The sequence below is a fragment of the Furipterus horrens genome, unplaced genomic scaffold (assembly GCF_987537825.1).
Source record: "Furipterus horrens unplaced genomic scaffold, mFurHor1.1.pri manual_scaffold_4, whole genome shotgun sequence".
In the NCBI taxonomy this organism is placed as follows: domain Eukaryota; kingdom Metazoa; phylum Chordata; class Mammalia; order Chiroptera; family Furipteridae; genus Furipterus; species Furipterus horrens.
In genome coordinates, this window is record NW_028327174.1 from 108,777,141 (window position 1) to 108,797,985 (window position 20,845).

Consider the following 20,845-nt stretch of genomic DNA (forward strand, 5'->3'; position numbering starts at 1 on the left):
CCTTCCCCACCTTGTTTAAGATCTTCTGTTAGGTCTGTAAGCATTTGTATAACCAAAGCTCTGAACTGTGCCTCAGAAAGATTTCCTATCTGCTGAGCTGTTAGATTAGCTATTTGCTGTCTTGCCAGCTGTGTCACTGGGATCTCTATCATGATCTGTGTCATCCTGACAGTTTTGTGTTTACCTTTCCGAGGCAATGGGGGTCTCCCTTCCCTGGCGCTGGAATTGTGAGCTGACGGGTTTGGTCTGCAGTCGGGAGTGCTCCCCAGGCGCTTCTCGCCTACCCTTAAATATGAGTGTCTGTGCTGACTGCCGTCTCAACACCATCGCCACAGCTGCTGCCACCAGAACAGCTTGAACTCTCCACCCCGGCTTCGCCCCTCCTACCCATCTGGATGAGCACCACTTCTTTATAACTTCATACGTACGTTGGACTTCCATGTAGCTTTATTTTCTGGAACTTCTGGTTATTTCCAGTTTTGCAGTAGTTTTATTCCTTCTTAGTTGTGGAGGGAGGTGGAGCATGTCAGTCTAGGCCTCCATCTTGGCTGAAATTCCACCAGATCATAGATATTAATGCAAAAGCTAAAATTATGAAATTTTTTTGAAGAAAAGATAGGAGAAAATCTTTGTAACTTCATGCCCTGCTAATATTTCTCAGAACAGTACATTTTAAAATGATCCATTAAAAAAATGATAAACTGGACTTCATCAAACAGTCTGTGGTCATCCTCTCAATGTCCTCCTCCAACACTAATTTTCTCATTTATTACCTGCTTCTTTCAGTTGGCTGTAAGTTCCATGAGGAAATAGACCATGTGCCTTTAATTAATAGTGTGTCCAAGGCATATTGTACTTTGTGTATCTCAAATAAAGCACTTAGTAAACATTTCTTGAATAAATAGCCACATGAATGTGTAAATGAATTGTCATCTGTATTTCATTGCCTCCCTTATATCCAGTTTCCTTTACTAAACCCATAGTCAACAAATCTGTTAAGTCCCTTATTTTTGAACTCAGTCCTTTATAAAATAAATAAAATCCAGATGTCTTCTGGGAATTATTAAACTCTAAGATCTATACAGAGAGAGTCTGTTGAAAATACAACTTGTAGGCAAAATAATACACAATCCAGATTCTGTTAGAGATTTAGAAACCTGACTTGATTAGGTAGATAGAGCTACTTGCTTCCACAGAGCCTTCTAACCCAAGAACTATCCAATCTCTCTTCACCTTTGAGTGAGGGACAAGCTGAATTCCAGCCCCAGAGACACAGCTGGTTGGTTGAACATTGAACATGCAGTAAATCTAATTTGTACACAGCTGTGTTATATGTGATTTTTTATTTTTATTTTTGGTGGAAATCAAATATTGGAGGCTATGATCCATGTCAGGAATAAAAATTATTGCATAACTGGAATAGCAAAACAACTCATAAACTAATATTGGAAACATAAATATACAGTTTAAGGACTTTATTTTTTACAACAGTTTTATGTACAGAGATTTCCCATATACTCCTTGCCACACATACATAACCTCTCCCATTTATCAACATCCTGTACCAGAATGGTACATTTGTTACAATTGATGAATCTACATTGATACATCATAATTACCCAAAGTCCATACTTTACATTAGAGTTTATGGCGGGCATACATTCTGTGGATTTGGACAACTGTGTAATAATATGTATCCAACATTATGATATTCAACAGAGTATTTTCACGGCCCTAAAAATGTTTTGTGCTCCTGCTACTCATTCCTCCCTTTCTGCACTCGTGGCAACTACTGATATTTTTACTGTTCCCATAGTTTAGCCTTTTCTAGAATGTCATATATTTAAAATCATACACTATGTAGACTTTTTCGATTGGCCTCTTGGTAACTTTTTTTTTTAAATTCCAAAGACTGGCAAGAGTACAGTATTAAATGGTACAGGAATATTTTCTGTTGAGCCAGAGTTGGTTCAGCAATGGATTAGGGGGGAAAAAAACCAATGAATTTAGGTGTGAGGAGTAGGGAAAAGCAGAAGCCAGTTATATAGGACAGGATGATATGGGAGCACACAAGAGCAATATTTACCATGCTCAGGAAGAGTGGGCCTTGAGATCGAACAGAACTAGCAACAGAAAAAGGAATAGGAAAAAAAAATGAGGGGAGATTTTAATGGTCTTCAGTGTGCTGGATACTAAATAGAATCTTGAGATTTCAACACAGAGCTTTTGTCCCACCTTCTCAATTCTTTCCTGTTGCATGTTTCAATTATGACTGAAAATGGCTCTAGAATGGGTAGTATCAGGTATGCTTATCACATTTTAAGTAAGTCAGCTGCTTCAGTCTTAAGGAAGGCAGAGAGGCTTTCCCAGCTTTTTTGCTACAGCAAGTCTATTAAAGGTGATTAACCCCCAGTAATAGGAAGAGTGGCTTAAATTGCCATAATACAAGCTCCAATTAGATTTTGTTGCTTTCAGAGAACTAACCAACTCTTTGGTCAGTTCATATCTCTTGATGTAAAAATGAACTGTTCTCATTCTACTACATATATAAACTGAAACGTATCAAAGCATCAGGCATCTGGTTAAAGATTTGCTATTTTTACAAGTAAAAATATTCAGTGGATCTACCAATAACAAAGCACGATTAGGTTAGCATTTTTAAAGCACATGACGTCAAGAGAGAATTTAGAAAAAATGTCTGTTTTGTGAGAGCCAGGGACAATGAATATTGGGAGATTGAAGCAAGCCTTCTGAAGTAAAGCATATTTTGACTATGAAATGGGTATAATTTTAGAAAAAGGAGGTCACTCTTGACTTCAAAGGCTATAATAAAGACAAAATGCAAAGTACTGAATAAAATGAATATATGTGAAACTTACAAAAACATGTGTCTGATGTGTGATATTTTTCTACATAAATTTAATGTATGTAAATGTCTGGTCAGTAATTATTTCATTGCTTGACCACACACTCTACATTACCACAGTGTGTAACAATGTCACAGCTGTTTGTGAGAACTATTTTGTTTGGCCTGGGTTGGTTTGGATTGAATCTTGAAACTTGTACTTTCGTCAACATGAGTCAATCTGGTTCTCACCAGATACTAAATTTCCCAAGATGGGGGCAACATCTAAGATTTTCTCTACAGAAGCCAACTGCAGTATTGATATAATCTTGAATGTATGTCTGACTCTGGACCTAGGCACATTTAATTACTCTGAATGTAGCTGGGTGAATGTGATCTTTTATATTAATCATGTATATGGTGTAAGAGAACTCAATTTCCACAGAGAATAAGATACAGAATTTCATCTCATTTGCCCTATGCCTCAGGGTGAAAGTGTAATAACAATTCATTGGACTTATACTTCTGGGTCATTTCACTCTCTAACCCACTAGAAATATTAGAAAGAAACTAGGCTTTGTAGATGTGGGTTCAAATCCTTGTTCCACAAGAAGCTGTGTGTCCCTTGGCAAGATATGTGACTTCTCTGGGATTCCAGTGCCTCCTCTGTAAAATGAAAGTGATATTTACTTCACAGGGTTTTGTGTAATTAAATAAACTGACATGGATAAAGAACTGAACACTCTTTCAACAAAAAATGAGAACTCTCGCCATGTTCAAGGAGAATCCTATGTAATTTTATTCCAGCCAGCTGGGGTCATTACCTGCTTTGTTTCTGTTTGTTTCCATTTCTCATCTACAAAAGGAAGTAGAGGGAAATTTTAACTAGTGTTTTCACATTTTGCAGAAATGGAATTTTGGCATGTCTTAGCATAGATTTTGGTAGACACTCACTGTTCCATGCTTGTGGGATCTTCTTGGTTCCTTGGGGCAATCCTCACACAAAGATTGCCTAAGCCATGTCCCATTTTGATTTTTGGCTTTAGGTTATTGGCTCTTTTCACATTCTCAAACCCTATGAGCTTCCATTACCTCCCCTCCCGATAAACTTGCTCTTCCTTTTGGTTGCAGTGTCCTCCCATTGCAGAACTCCATACCTCCACTGCAGTCCAACTTGGGAACACCTGCTGGGTGGTAGCCTCCCAACAGCAACTTTTCCTGTTTCTTAATATTACATCAGAATGTAAGAATGAGATTACTCAAATATAGATGCTTAATTATTCTTCAAAGTAACTTATTTGGATGTAATATAAGCCCATAATAAAATTGTAGTAAACAAAAATGAATATAAAAATTAACCATTAATACAGTGACTATGAACATTTTGGTCTATTTTACTTCAGGTTGTTCTTTGAACCAATATCTTTTTTTTCTTTAACACAATTATAATCACACTACATATGGTGTTTTATATTCTGCCTTTTCATTTAACATTGTATTATGTTAATTTTTACAGTGACTAGTAATCATAATTTAATGTCCAAATGGACATCCTAATCAGTCAATATAATTATATTTATACAGTGTTTCTCTTTTTGTATGTAAATTTAGGTTATTTCCAAGTTTAGATTATTATAAACAACACTGTGATGAATATTTAATGCATAAAGTTTAATATTCTTATTATTTATAATTTATTTTTTAGGATTCTAAAAAGTAAAATGAATGAGTTACAGTGTGCACATTTCTATAATTTACAGTCTATTTGTCACACTGCTTTCCAAAAGGGATGTAAAAATTAATGCCAGGAGACTAATCATGCCCATATCTTAGCATTAAGTAGGATCAGTTCCACATAGAAGGTGGAATTAAAGACACTTTAAGTGGCTTTTGCTTTCTCTGCTGTCTTCCTCTTGGAAGGCAATTTGAGGTATATTCCACCCAGCTTTGTCAAGTATGCTCTGAATCATTGTTACAAATACATTTAGTCTTCTTGAAGTACTTGCCGGAATAAGGTTGGGTATAAATAAATATACATTTTCCAGCCAAGCACAAGGCAGGTTACTGAAACTGTTTTAAGGGTTTTGAGGAACAGTCTTCTGGGTGTGTGCATTGTACCCTAAATGTCAGACGATGCATAACCTCAGACAAGATCAGTTTTTTCTCTAACTCCCTCTGGGAAAATTGCTGCTTAGTGTCACACACAGACGATGCCCAGTTAGCACTGTATATCAGTACAACCATTTTGAAAAATTTATGAAAATAGGTTATCAAGAAAAAAACACTAATATATTTGACCCAACATCTATAACTTCTTTTTCTGGTAACAATTCTCAAATTAGCATTTACCATATCCTGAGGGTATTACTCAAGTCTTTCTAGATGCTGTAGAGATACCTTATGCTACATGGATAAAGATATTAAAATAGCACCACTCTCAAAATAGGCAGGGGTAATTGGTAACAGTTAGAAAGAAAGATTTCTGACATATGTATTTTGACAGAGGAAAAATGTTAAGGGTTAAACCTGTGAATAAAAGTAACCTTTCATCCTTTCTGTGTCTTGATTCAACAGCATTTGAGACCCCTATCAAAGAGTTATCAAAGAGCATTTGAGCTGAATAAAAACTGAGTTAGAACAGAAGCTTTACAATTACTTTGGTAGAAACTATGCACTATTAAAAAGCATGGCCTTATTTTTTTATGTATTATCTAAGTTTAATATTTATTAAACATTCATAACTGTTTTAAAAACAAATTAAAGTAATTATATGCATTATTTCACTAGCACAGTGAAAAATAAATAGTAATATGCCATAAAGATGAAAATTTTTAAAATATTTTCAATTGCCTATATTAAATATATTATGTTCTCAATTATTGATATTGGATAAAACTTTTTTAAACTATGATTTTCTGAAGGACTTCATTGAGCAACATCCTTTCATCTACTCATTCAGCCAGCATATATTTCCCACATACTATGTGTAGGTATAGCTCTAGGTTGCCTCATTTGTGTCTATTACCCAGTGTGTTCTTCAAAAAGAAAGTGGAATTTATGTTAGTTATTTAAAAATATAATTGGAAAGGCAAGACAGCAACAAGAAAATCACACAGACCACCACAAAGTCTCATTTAAAATTTAGATATTTATTTAACTTTCATACATCAGCATGACTACATATTAATTCCATATATTACCAATGTCTGTATCAGCTCCTAAAATTCAATATTTTTATAAGCAGTGTTCAAAGACACAGGGGAAAGTATAGCGTGAAGAAAACTAAAAATCCAAAAAGCACTATAACTTAGGACTGAATAAATTAGGGAAAGATGATTCCAAAAAAATAAAATTTAGCTATGACAGAAAAACAAAAATTACATTTTATTTAAAATTATATATCATAGAGTAAATTACTAGCCTATTCCTTTGGAAAACATTAGCAGAAAAGGTAATAGTGTGACTATGCGGACTCCATCTAGGCATTCATTTCTAATAGATAAGACATTTGTGGAAATCATTGTCCCTGATTCTCCTAGATCCTAAAATAATGTGTACCCCAAAGCCTACGTGAACACATTTAATCAAATATTCTTTTGAAAAAACAGTTTTGTTTGGTGTGTCACAGGGAACATAAACAATTCACTAGAAAAGGATAAAACCCTTAGATGTGTAATATAATGGTATATGGAAGCGCACCTCCCCCCCGCCCCCGCCCCTGCAGAAGCCTGAACTGTGCTTGCTAGCACAGTCTTCCAGTTTATTCTTCTTCGTAGCCGCTCTTATCTTGGCAAGGTTTCTCCCAGCAGCTGTGGGCTTTGCTCTTAGCGATTGTAACCTCCCCCATCTTCATTACAGACGGTGACTCTTTGAAAATGTGCCTAGAAACTTTGGCAAAAGGCTCTGTATACATACTCAGGAGAAGGGAGTCAATGTATTTCTGGAAGTATAAGAGCTGATTGATTACATTTGTATTTGAGCACAAGGCAATTAATCGGTGGTGGAGATGGATCAGGGGAATGCCCTGAAACAGACAGTAGCCTGTGGTTTAGTTCAGTTCCCTCCTGCAGAGAGGAGAGAGGAAATAAGAAGCCACTTTATGTGATTAGGGGAGAGAAAAATCCATACTTTCCATATGGGAATTTCTCATGTGTTTTCTTAATGAACACAGAGAGAAGTTGAGAGAGACTTTTAAGCTCTTAAAACTTATAACATATTCTCTTTGGGGCTGATAGAGTATGAATTTCCTAATTTCATCAGAACCATTAATGACTTCAGTTCCTTCCTCTTTCAACAGAGGAAGTGGAAGGATTCTTCCCTGCACTATGATTTTGAAAAGCATTAGACAGCAGGAGAAACATTTTGTAATCATGCCGTGGGAAGAAAAAGAAATAAATTATTTCTTCTCACTTTGGGAATGATTCTCATTGTTGAAGATCTAAAAGCTCCTTGACTTTGGGTGGTGGGCACACATGCAATATACAAATCATGTATCATAGAAATCTACACTTGAAACCTGTATGATCTTATTAACCAATGTTGTCTCAATAAATTTAATTAAAAATAAATAAAAAGTAAATACTCCTTAAAGGCTAGATAATTTATTGCAAAGGAAAATATTTATGAGTTAGTATTTCATAATAATTAGGAGATTATCTTTTCTCTGAGAAGGTTTATTTATTATTTTTAAAAAGTCTCCAAAAAGGATTGAATGTTTTTTCAACTATAAACTTGAAAAAAAAAAACTAAGGAACGTCACTCTTTTTTTTTCTTTCATGATTTGATAAAAAGTGTCTTTTCCTCCCCCAAAAAACTGAGGTCAAGAGAAAGAATATGTCAGATAAACAGACCAGAACCAGGAGATAATTCTTGAAAGTAAGATAGAGTATTTATTGTTCAAAGCCCAGGTAATTTGAAGTTCAGTGAAAGGAGGAAAGGACAAGCAAGGAAGGAAGTACAAAATCCTGAAACCAGCAAGAGCAGGGAGCTACACCCTTGGATTCAAAATGCAGAGCTGCAAATACTTTGGAAGAGTGAGCAAAAGAAAGTTGTAGCTACCATGCTAGTAGAGCCAGGCAGAAATTTATTTAAATAGCTAAATTAAGTGTTAAAATTACTGGGAAATTATATTTTTTAAATTTATGTATAATTTATTTGAGTGAATTAAGACAAATGAGACATTTGTTTAATTTTGACCATGTTTTGCAATATACCCATGAAGATATATAGTGTGCAATTATAGAGTTGGAAAGGAGACAAGCCCTAACATTTTAATGAGCTGGACACTGTTTAACATGAATAGTTCATAAGTAAATCCCTCTTAAATAACAATATACTTAGCTTGCTAGAAGCCTACTCAAAATCAAAAATTAAATTATTTTTCTTAAGGGCTTAGATTCATTATAGCACAATTAAATATTTATAATAAAAATCTATGGGACTTCTTTCTCTACAGTAATTAAACCAGGGTAAACAGAAATTTGATTTATTATACTTAAAATATAAGACTTTAAGTTTTTAACTTATTTATTTATTGTGGTTGATATTTAATAAATATCCAATTTAGTATTTAATAAACTCCAGATAATATAGTGCCTTTACAATTTCAAAAATTGTCATTAATGGGTCAAGAAAGAAGTCTCAAAAATTTTTAAATATTTTGAACTAAATTAAATAAAAATAGAACAGATAAAAATTGTGGGATCGAGCAAAAGTAGTGCTTAGCAGGAAATTTATAGTGCTAAATAGATAAGGAGAAAAATCTAAAATCAACAATCCCACCTTTCACTTTAGGAAAATAGGAAAAGAAGAGCAATGTAAGCATAAGGTGAGTTGAAGAAGAGACATAATAAAAATTACAGTGAAATCAATGGAATTGAAAAGAGGAAATCAGTAAAGAAAATTAACAAAAATATAAACTGGTTCTCTCAAAATTGGCAAAGAATCTATTAAAGAGAACAGTGAATACTGAAAAGAGTTTTAAACATAAAAATGTATGGCCATTGAAATATTATTTAAATAAAAGGGAATAAATGATTGTGCATAAATGTTTTTGAATATATTTCCTCAAATAACTGTTCAAAAATAATTCTGACCTATAAAGGTGTAAAAAATATAGAGTTCTGATACTTTATTGGAATAGAGCACTAATGTTTCAGAAAGTTCTTACCACTGATTATAACAACCTTAAAACATTAAATCAAATTTTCTTCCAGAACAACCCTTTATAAAGAGTTTATTAATAAGTCTAACTTAAAAACTCTTATAATAAATCAAATTATGTAGTAGCTGGGAGTAGCAATTCTGTTTTATAGAAAGAATTAACTCATTTCCTAAGAGAGTAAATATATATTAGATAAAGTATTTAAAACACCACATAATCTCAGGCTGGCGTGGCTCAGTTGTCTGGAGCATTGTCCTGTATACCAGAAGGTTGAGGGTTCAATTCCCAGTCGAGGCACAAATGGGAGGCAACCAATTGATTCTCTCTCTCTCTCTCTCTCTCTCTCTCTCTCTCTCTCTCTCTCTCTCTCTAAAAACAATGAAAAAAAAAAAAGTCTTCTGGTGAGGGAAAAAGAAATACTCCATAAATATTAAGCAAATAAGGAAATTCAAGTAACTGTCTAAAAAGAATGGATTTAATTTAAAAGAAAAAGAAAAATTATGCCTGAATATTGTTTTTTAAATTGTGTTTTAAAATTAAAACTAAGAAGGCATTGAATACATACAGCTGGTTCTCTTTATAAAATAAACTGGCACAGACTTTTGGACTTAAATAAGCATTTTATAGACATTGCTTAACAGGAATGTTTAAACACTCTTATTTAGACAGTAATTGTTTTCCAAACATTGGTTTAAGAAAGAACACGTTGTTGTTGTTTTTTTTTTTTTTTTTTTTTTTGTCTTAGAGTATTTTACAGTTATCAGATCTCCCTGTAATTCCCTTCCACTTGGTCTCCCTGGTCAAATTTTAATTCATGTCAGGACCCAGGAGGAAATTCTCTCCTCTTAGTTGCTTTTCCTAGCCCTCCCCAATCTGCTACCTGAACACAGGGAAGCAGAATTCATTGCTCCCCAGGCTGAAGTTCTATTGCACGTTATAGACACCATTGTTATAGTTGTTGTCACTTTTGATTATCAGTGTTTATTTGTGTAACTCTTTCTCCTGCTAGAATGATAGGTCCATGCAGACAAGGATCAGTCCTATGGTTAGATAACAGGAACATACTAAGAGTAAATCTTGCAAGGTATCATGCTGGAATAGCAGCAAACTGGCAGAACACAAATAATTGCAGCACTATACCTGTGGTCAGGGAAAAATTATGGCAGTGATTTTATCCTGTCATGGCAGCTGTGAAAATACAGGCATTAAAAGAACAAAGGCACTCAATAAGAATTTGAAATCATTGAAAAGCCCAACACTGAACTTTGGTGTGCCCAAATATAGGTGGGAGGAGGAGGGGAGACGTGTAGGAGGAAGTGGGAAAAAATATATCTTTTACTAATATGTATGCTTAAGAAAGACAAGGTATCATAAAATTTGAATAAACGGTGATCTTGTATATGTCCCACCCTGAAAGCTTAGAGACTAGAGTATTTCTTTGAAGAAAAAAAAAAGTGTAGTTGTGCTTAAACTTGATCTGAAATGGCTGAGAAGGTTTGATATGTCTTTCTGAGAGAGCAGTATACACAACTTTCTCAGTTAAGGGGGGCAAGATTGGTTAAGAAAGTGTTAAGATATTGCCGAACTCCTTTGAGCTGAACAAAACAAAAAATGCTTGTGACTGACTTGATATCTCTGCCCTGGGCAGAAAAGGAACCAAATGCCTTAAAGAAACAGCAAGTGTACCAGTTCCCTAGGACAAATATCCTTTTTTGGGTCCTTGGATTTTCTGAAAGTCTGATTGAAAAAAGTATATATGATCTATTTCCCAGAAAAAGACATATATGCACTAATTTTTTTTGTTTACTCTTTATTGTATTTTTTCCATTACCACTTAGTCCCCTTATACCCTGCCCACAATTACCACACTGTTGTCCATGTCCGTGAGTCCTTTATTTTTTTTTTTTGTTCAATCCCTCCGCCCTCTAGTTGTAATCTGCTCTCCTTCTGAGTCTGTTTCTGTTTTGCTTGTTAGTTGAACTTGTTCATTAGATTCCACATATGAGTGAAATCATATGGTGTTTGTCTTTCTCTGGGTGGCTTATTTCACTTAGCATAATGTTCTGCAGGTCCAATGTCATGGGATTTCCAGAAGGCCCTCTATCCATGTGAGAATAAAGACTTAAGTCAGAGCAGCTCACGTAGAAGCAGCCAGACTGGAGGGACTTTGGAACTAACATGAGCAAAAATGACTTCCAGAGGCTGAGTCCTCCAATGGCTGAGCATCAGCAGTTGGGAACTGAGCAAATGGTTGCCAGATGCTAAAAGCATTCTGGAACTCCAAGCCAGAGACAAATAGGTATCTAGAGCTCCATGGAATGAGTCTGAAGAAGGAGGTTCAGAGCTGCTTTTCCAGATTCTGGTGATCTGTTTAAATGGGGTTGCCTTGGGACAGTGTCTAGGCCCATTAACGAGAATGGCTCTTCTTCACGTTCCCTATTGGAACTCTTTCTTTCAAGAGACTTTGCAGGGAGGGAGTACAAATCTTTAAAACTAGTGTTTTTATAGTCAAACATAGCTCCTGTTGACAGTTTCCTTAAAAGCTAAATAGGTGACTGTATTAGTCAGGGTTCTCCAGAGAAACAGAACCAATACGATACCTATATATAGTAAAAGATTTATTGTAAGGAACTAAATGATGAAAGTTAGGAGATACAGAACTCCCAAGATCTGCAGTATACAAACTGGAAATGAAGGAGAGCCAATGAATAGTTAGGGTCTGAGTGTAAAGGCCTGAGAACCATGAGAGCTGATGGTGTAGTTTCCAGTCTAAGTTCAACTCCAAGGGCAGGAGAAGACTGATGTCCCAGCTCAAAGACAGTCAGGCAGAGAGAGCAAATTATTTCTTACTCAAACTTTTTGTTCTATTAAGGCCTTCAACACTTTGGATGAAGCTCACCCACATGGAGAAGAGCAACCCATTTTACTTATCTGCCAATTCAAATCTTAATCTTACCCAAAAAACATCCTGGTATCCAGAATATTTAACAAATTATCTGGGTACCCATGGCCCAGTCAAATTGACACATAGAATTAACCAACACCATGCCCTCAAGGGAAAGATGACCAAGGAAACTTTTAGGGGATCCCAACCATAGTCTAGAGCAGGACAAAAAAGGGTTCAGATGCTACTACTGACTATTGTAAATATGGTTAACAAAAGCAGTCAAGAGCACACATTGATATTATACCATTCCATTCTACCGTGAGCAACCTAAAACAGCTTAAAAGTGTGTGGGCTCTTCCTTAGAACTTATTCCAAAATATAAACAAAAACATTTTTTTTATATTCCATTTAAGATAAGGTATGTGTTGAATGTCTGTTAAGAATACATTGCAATGTCTGCCTTGCTGATCTTGCTTTTTGCAAAGGGTTGTTTTCTTTTTACTTGTTGTAAGTTTACTTCTGTGGCCATTATGATAATTTAGGAGGTTACACAATATTTATCTTGGCAGAGTAGCCTAATTTTTGCAAGAATGTGTATGTAATACTCTTACCCACCATATCTCAAGTACAGAAAACAAGAAGCTTTTTAAAGAACAAATTTTTAAAGTACTTTTTATTGATTATGTTGTTACAGTAGCCCCAATTTTTCCCCTTTGCTTCCCTCTGCCCAGTAACTCCCTTCCCTCCAGCAATCCCACCCCACTTAGTTCAAGTCCATGGGTTGTGCATATAAGTTCTTGGGCTTCACCCTTTCCTATACTATTCTTAACATCCCCCTGTCTATTTTGTACCAACTGATTATGCTTCTTAGTCCCTGCACCATTTCCCCACTTCTCCCCTGCTCCCCTCCCAGGCTGATAACCCTTAAAATTATCCCCAATACCTATGATTCTGTTCCCATTCTGGTTTGCTTAGTTGGATTTTGTTTGTATTTTTTAGATTCAGTTGTTGATAGTTGTGAGTTTGTTGTCATTTTAGTATTCATAGTTTTGATCTTCCTTTTCGTAAGTAAGTCCCTTTGATATTTCATATAATTATGGCTTGGTGATGATGAGCTCCTTTAGTTTCACATTGTTTGGGAAGCACTTCATCTGCCCTTCCATTCCAAATGATAACTTTGCTGGATAGAGTAATCCTGGTTGCAGGTTGCCTTTCATCACATTGAATACTGCTTGCCAGTCCCTTCCTGCCTGCAAAGTGTCCTCTGAGAAATCAGCTGACAGTCCTATAAGCACCTCCCTGTAGGCAACTTTCTGCCTCTCTCTTGCTGCCCCAGGACTCTGTCTTTATCGTTCACCTTTGGCATCTCAGTCATGATGCGTCCTGGTGTGGTCCCCTCTGGATCCAGCTTGCCCAGGACCCTCAGTGCTCCCTGGACCTGTCTGTCCATCTCCTTCACAAAATTTGGGTAGTTTTTCTCATTTTTCTCAATTCTTGATTCCTCATTCTGCACTGGTTAATTGTTTTTTTCTTCCTTATGTTCCAAATCATTTATTTGAACCCCAGTTTCTTTCCCTTCACCATTGGTTTTGTGTGGATTTTCCTTTGTTTCACTTAGCATAGCCTTCACTTCTTCTCTTATGCGTTTGCCATAGTCAAGCATATCTGTCAAGTCTGTGAGCATCTTTATCACCAGTGTTCTGAATTCTGCGTCTGTTGGGTTGTCTATCTCCTCACTTGTTAGGTTGGCTATCTACTCGTCGCTTAGTTCTCCCACTGAAACCTTGATTTGTTTCCCCTTTTGGGCCATACTTCTCTGTCTCCTCATTCTGACAGGCTCCTGTGTTTCTTTGCCTCCATGTCCCAGGTAGAGCTGTCACTCATGTTATGTTGTAAAGGGTGGAACCTTAGGTATTTGTCAGCACAGGGTAACCTGTTTCACCACGTTATGGTTCTGTGTGTGGAGGAGTGGTCTGAGAGGGAATAATGCCACCAGCCCAGCACTCGCCCCTTTTCCAGGCACCTCTCCCACTTCCACATGAGACTGGCACCCCTCTAGCTGCTGCCTTGGCCATTGTTCCCAGAGTGGGTGGGTCTGCAGACATTCTAGGACTGTGGGGCCCTTTAAACAAGCAGACTCTGCTGAGACCAGCAGTTTCTGCCTCTACCCCAACCCCCACTGGTCTGCACAGTCAGAAGCAATGAGGCTTGGTTTTACCTGGTGCTGGGACAGTGAGCTGTGAGGTCCGGCGAGGAGCTGGGAACACTCCCCAGGTGTCCCTCCTGGCTTTTTAACATGTGTAACTGCACTTTCTGCTGGCCTGACACTGCTGCCACTGCTGCTGCAACCACACAGCATCCTCTCCGCCCTGGCTCTGCCCCTCCTACCTGTCTGGATGAGTATTTCTTCTTTATATCTTTGTTTGCTGGACTTCAATGTAGTTTGATTTTCTGGAACTTCTGGTTGTTTCTAGTTTTGAGGTAGTTGTATTTCTTCTTAGTTGTGGAGGGAGACACAGCATATCTGTCTATGCCTCCATCTTGGCTGGAAGTCCTCCAACAATATTTAAAGAACAATTTTTTAAAGCTATTGCTTGTTTTTAAAATGAGATCAGGGGTGATTTTAAAAAAGTATTGAATGTTTGCTCATTTAAGCATGCATCTGTCAGTGGTTTTATATTATTTGATAGTTTTCTTGTTTATCTTCTGAGTTTTAGGCATCAGAATTTAGTTAACTGAAAGTTATCCACACTAATGAAGAGGAGTAATTTTAACAACAAAAATAATCTCAAAGCATACTTTATTTCATTTTAGATGTTCTATAATTTTGAGTTTTATTTTCACATCAAACTTTGCTATATTTTGCTGACACACCCTACAGCCTTCTTCATGATTCCACATTAACTGCACAATGGGAGGAAATTCAGACCCTAAAACCTTGTTTAGATATTAAATTTAAAAGGATCTTTAGGTAATCCGTGAAGTAAATATATCTTGTGAAGTTAATTTAAAATTAAAAATGCACAGTAAGTCCAGCTTAAGAAAAATGCAGGTAGTGACTGTAGTAAACTAAGTCCCATGGGAATGGAGGGGAGCTGAAATGTTCTCATTCCCTTTACAGGCAGTTCCTCTCTAGCACCACTCCAGTATAACTCTAATGCGCTTAGTCCACTGCCATGCAAGGCTGTAATCATAGAAGAAAAGAGGACAGTATTTTTCTAAGTAATGATTTTAAAATAAGGAAAATCTTTTGAGGCCTATCCAGGCTCTGAAGACTGGATAAGGTGGTGGAGGTGGGGGTGGGAGGGGGTGGATGAATTTTCACATCTAATAATGGAATTTATTTTTATGAACCTTCATGATATATATCTCCATAGATTTAGTTATTTACTGGGAACACCTCTGCCTTGAAGTCTGTTAAACTACAGAAAGTTCAGGTGTGGGGAAAGAATGACTTTGTACTATCACTTAGGGGAGACTCTGAAATGGTCTTTCTTAAGCATACTCCTTCTGCTTTCTTTCCTAACCCCTTAATTTCTTTGTTATCACTTCCTAACCAGTTCTCTCAGCCTGACTTTCTTTGATTTATTTTCCCCAGCTCTGTTGTTTTCTCTTCCAGGTAACACACATACTGCTCCTACTTGTCATGACATCCTGAAAGGAAATCCATCAGCTCCTAAGTTTTCTTTCTCGATACCTTTCTCCTACTCTAAGATTCCTTTCTAATGTCCACATTCTCTGAGATTTTGCTCTTTCAAGTTTCCTATCATTGGAAGCTTGTTCTTCATTCAATTCCATCTCATCACAGCCCCTCAGGAAGACTCATCAAGAGTCATTTCCCACTTTTCTCTTAACTACTGGTGAGGTAAAATGAAAAAGGGAAGCCAGAAATGTAAGGGAACACAGAAGCCAAAGACCAATGAAGAGCAAGTTTATTAAATCCTGGCTGTGTGTCTCAGGGCAGAGGATAGGTCACGAGACCCAGAAATCACTTTGACAGTACAACATTGGTCACGACTGAGAACCAGGTCCTGTCTGTGGCTGGCGCCAGGCCTGTGGCACCGATTTATATCTCCCTTCAAGGCCCCTGACTCCTGATATAGTCACTGATATAGGGTGTGCAGTGTCAGCTGCAGTAAATACCCGGGTTCATCTTCTAACCCCAGGGTCTGGATTATTGACAAATAATAGAGATTTATTTTCCCAAAGAGTAAAAATAAATATGCCTAAGGAATAGTGTCTCTAAAACCCTCATTGGTAGGGGAAGAATGAGGCAAACATGAATGACATAATTTTTAGCTTGATGCTGATAATTTGAGACAATTAATTTAATCTTCCCAGAAGAGTCTCTACTTACCATTAAACTGAAAACCTCGAGGAGGAGGAAAAAAATATCAGACCTCTAGAATGACTATGGATTGTGGATTTTTTATTCATGAATCATTGTTACTGAGTGTGGCTTTGTATTTCTTAATCTGAAGAGAATTTTGGAGAATAAAGCAGTGACTAAGAAAAAACAAATGGCAAAGCAGGCTTTATATCAATGAAGGAATTCTAGGGTGATGGTGGAACACAACGCTGTGACTGATTACAAAGTGAGATTATTTTTCCATCAAAATTCTCTTTTATAAGATCTGTCAATCAAGTAAACCCCATCTTTTAAAAGTTAGATGACCTACAAAGATTCAGTCTCAGAGTCCAACAATACTTGTTGTTTTTCATTGCAATAAAATAGTGGTCTTGTATATATGGATAAAATTTAACCCCAATACCATCACATAGGGTATAATATTATATGATATCACATTTAACAGGATCTACCTAATCTTTAAAAATATTAATTGATAGAATGTATAAGTACGGTATTCAAAATGGATAATCACAAATGTGAGGGATTTTGAAAATGCAGCATACTATAGCTAACCTGACTCCCCTTTTCTTTAACACCCAAATAAAAATTCTTCATCTCTCCATCTTGCCTGACTGTAAATACCTATGTCTCTTTCAGAGCCCCTTTCTTAATATTACAGAGAATTGTGCAGAAGACATGCGCAGTCTACTAACCAATCTTGGGTGTCACTCATTTCTTGCCCTTTCATAAGACACTTTCTTTGTTGCTGACCAACTCATAGACTCTGAGGACTGATGACATCCCTTGGAAGGATGTTGCTGCCTTCAGATTCTGTCAGAAGAAGAAATAACTATACTCATATCAAGAGCTCAAACCAACTGTGGGCAAAGAACCAACTCATAATTTCCCTCAGCAATGTTTAATCCAGGTTTTGAAGATTATTAAAATTTAATTGAAATTTTAAGTATTAATAAAGGGATGAGACCAATGAAAAAAACTGAGATATTATTAGTGCTCTTAAAATTCATGCACCACGCCTTTCCATGACAAGTTCCCTACTTGTCAATCTCTCCTTTTCTGCTGTCTTCTGGGCTGAGACTTAGACCTCTGCAAGTCAAGGTCTTTCACTCTGTCCCTCATCACCCTCCAGTGTCCCCTGCTTCTGTCATCTACCACCCAGAGAAAGCAGAGTCAGTGAGCCTAACAAACTCAAAATTGCCTGCTACCTCAATGAACACTCTTTTTTACTACTTAGTATAGCAATTGTTTCTTCTTTGTGAAAACCTCTCCCATTGGACATATTCTGGACTTGGTTTTTACATAAACAATAGTCCTGGTTAAGGTGGTTTTTCCAAACAAAAGGAGCGTCTCCACTCAAAATTGAATCCTGCTTCTCTGCAACCTCCCCTCACCACAGAATTCCTAAATAGTTACACTTTTTAAAATGTTGTCCCACTGAGTATATTAAATCACTGCTGTCTATGAAAAAGTGCTATTAGGGCTCAAATATATTAAACATGTCAATTTTTAAAGGAGGGAGGAAGAGATGAAGAGAAGGTGGGAGAGAGAGCATGAGGGCCATTGTTCTCAGACTGGAAAAGAAGAGGGAACTCAGTAAAGAAGGGACACATACCATCAGGAACTATCAGAGTATTGTTTGCATACATGTGCGTGTATGTGGTTATTTTCATTGTGGTTATGATATACCAGGCTATACAAAATTCAGTAGACTGTTTCCCATAACAGTGAAACCACATTTTTATGTCTGTAATAATTGTAATTTTAAACAATTGCAAGAAATTCTCACAAATTTGTGTACAGTAAATACCAAAAGTGCGATAATCTTCCTTTGGTTAAAAGCAGAGCCAAGGTCGGCAGAAGGGAGACTCTATCCTGATGCTCACCCACTGCTTGCTCCAGCTTTCTCATTAAGCTGTGACGCCAAGGCCATTTCACCAAGTTAAGCCTCTATCACTGTGTTGCCAGCAGACAGGGAATCTGATCCCAAGTGCCAGAACAGAGGCAAAGCAAGTTTGCAGGAGACCCAGTCATATAGTTACTAAACGTAGAAATGAGGTAGAGAAAGGAATCACACCCACACTAGAGGCAGCTTAGGATGGTAATGACCTCCATGCTAGGGAATTAAACTCTTACGTTTACAACACTCCCTCTGTGCGCCAGGCCTCCTCCAACAACCTCATCTCCTACCCTAGCTCCTTTACAGACAGGTCACATCTAAATATTTACAAATTAAGAAGAAACAGAAGACATTTTAATGACTGCTATATTACTGCCCTGACAAGGATTCCCTCATGACTGACACTTGTGACCATTAGCAGCAGGAATTCCTTGTCACAGATAAGCAACTAAGGGTTTGATAAGCTCAAATTTTAAAAGTTGGAAGTAAACTTGATTTCATTAAAGTCATCTTCTCAATTGGTGGGACCAGGCACAAGTATAAACATGTAACAAGAATATTTAGCTGGAGGAAATTTGCTATGTCACATTTATAGTCATACAAATCAAAATTCTAGAACCTGTCCTAGAATCCTAGAATCCAAGAGGGCATGCTCAATTCTCAGATGAGAAAGTGAAGATAAGCTACTGGTGCAAGGCCACCCAAATGGTAAGTGTTAGGACGAAACCTCTAGTCCTCAGATTCCCAAGTTAGTACTCCTTTATCTGTACCAGTGCTCCTCAAATGCTGGTATGCCTAACAACCAACGACAGTGCTCTTTAAAAATGCAGGCTCCCAGGTCTCGGCCTCAAAGCTTCCTGTTTGGGAGATCAGGAGATGGACCTGGGAATATGTGTTTCTATTAAGCACCCTTTTGTGATTCAAATGCAAATGGGCCACACTTTGGGGAAATGTATTACACCTATTTGCTGAAAAGAGGACAAATTTGGCTCACCATACTTTTACACATTTTTTTCTATCCTTAGTTAGCCTCTCTCTCATGTCTCCCTTTACCAACAGGCTCATGATTAGGACTAACTTCTCAAGAAGCCGAAACCACACTTAATATAGACTCTCAATACATTGCAAACTCAATATTTTATGTGGGGGCAGGGGTGAAAAGGATAGTCTTCCACATAAAGGAAATACCACATCTTTTAAAAAAAATTGTACAAGTAATGCATGAATACATGTTCATTGAAAAACTTAAATAATGAAGAATAATCAAAATTAAAAAGTAGAGTTCTGCCTTTATCTCTCCCCTAATCTCACTCCTCTACTCAAAGTTACTGTCAACTGTTGGGCGTGTATCCTTCAGATTTTCCTATGCATTGACATACAAAGATTACATAAGTATGTGTGTACTTTCTGACCTTTTACTTGTGGAAAGTTGTGCTTATAAAATGATCTCAGCAATTTTTTTTTTCGTTAACTAGATGACAGAGGATACTGTCACCAGCACAGAAGTGATCAAACTTAAATTGAGGACACCTCAGGATGTGCGAGTACCCTAGATTATTTTAGAAATGAAGACTTCCTGGACCTCACTCACTTCAGTTACACTCTGGTCAGTAAGTGGTGTTCCTCAGTCATATAAAAAAATATCTGTGAGGTTGTCACAAAAAAAAAAAAAAAGAAGAAAAGGCTGGCAGTCACATTGTGTAAACTTGTGAATGCTATTAGAGTTCTCGAGCAAACACAAGGTGCTAAATTAATTCAATTCATAAGCCCTGCATGACTGAGAATCTGTTTCTGTGAGAAGGGTTGAATGGGGTGGGGCTGAGGGTACAACAGGGGGGCTGCTATGCATTCATATAAGAAGTGCAACATTCACTCTGCTTTCTCACCTTCCACACCTTACAATCCAGCTGTCATCACCAACACCCAACTGAAATGGCTCTTGTTAAGGTCACCCAAGAATCCTAATTGCTGAGCCTCACTCTCTTGACTTCTGCAGTGTTTCTGTTTTGTTTTGTGTGTGTGTTTTGGGTTCACTATTCTTTCTTCTGCAAAGTGTCCTCTCTCCCTTCTCTCTCCTCTGATTCTGACGAAACTGTTTTCTCATTTGTAAATCCATGTCTGGCAATACCACAACTTCCTTGAAGACACTCACACTCACACCTCCCACTCTACATCTATGTATCAGGACACTTAGTCTAGCATTCATTCAAATTTTCCTCCAGGAAACATGTGAGCAGGCACCCATAAGTAGATTGTAATAACATGCACCATTGCTAAACCCTACTAACCTCAGTAAACCTCCTAACCTGGAACTCTGTACCAACTTCTAACATATAGAACAGTACCTTGTGACAAAAGGTTTTCAATAAATATTTGTTGTTAAATAAATAGATAAGTGGATGAAGCATATATTTCCAATAAATAATAGTCCTGCATGAAGATTATTTCATTTAATTTCTTGTGAAGCCGGCTACTAGAAAGCTATAGCTTTGAATGCTATTGCCAGCTCTGAACCCTATACTCCAGAATGTGTTCATTTGTTCTTCTATTTATTAATGTATTCAGTAATTATTTAGTACCTACTGTGTACCATGTGTACCAGGCATGGCTCTAGGTGCTAGGGGTGAAGCAGTAAACAAAACAGACAAAAACCCTGATGTCTTACAATTTACCTTCTAGTG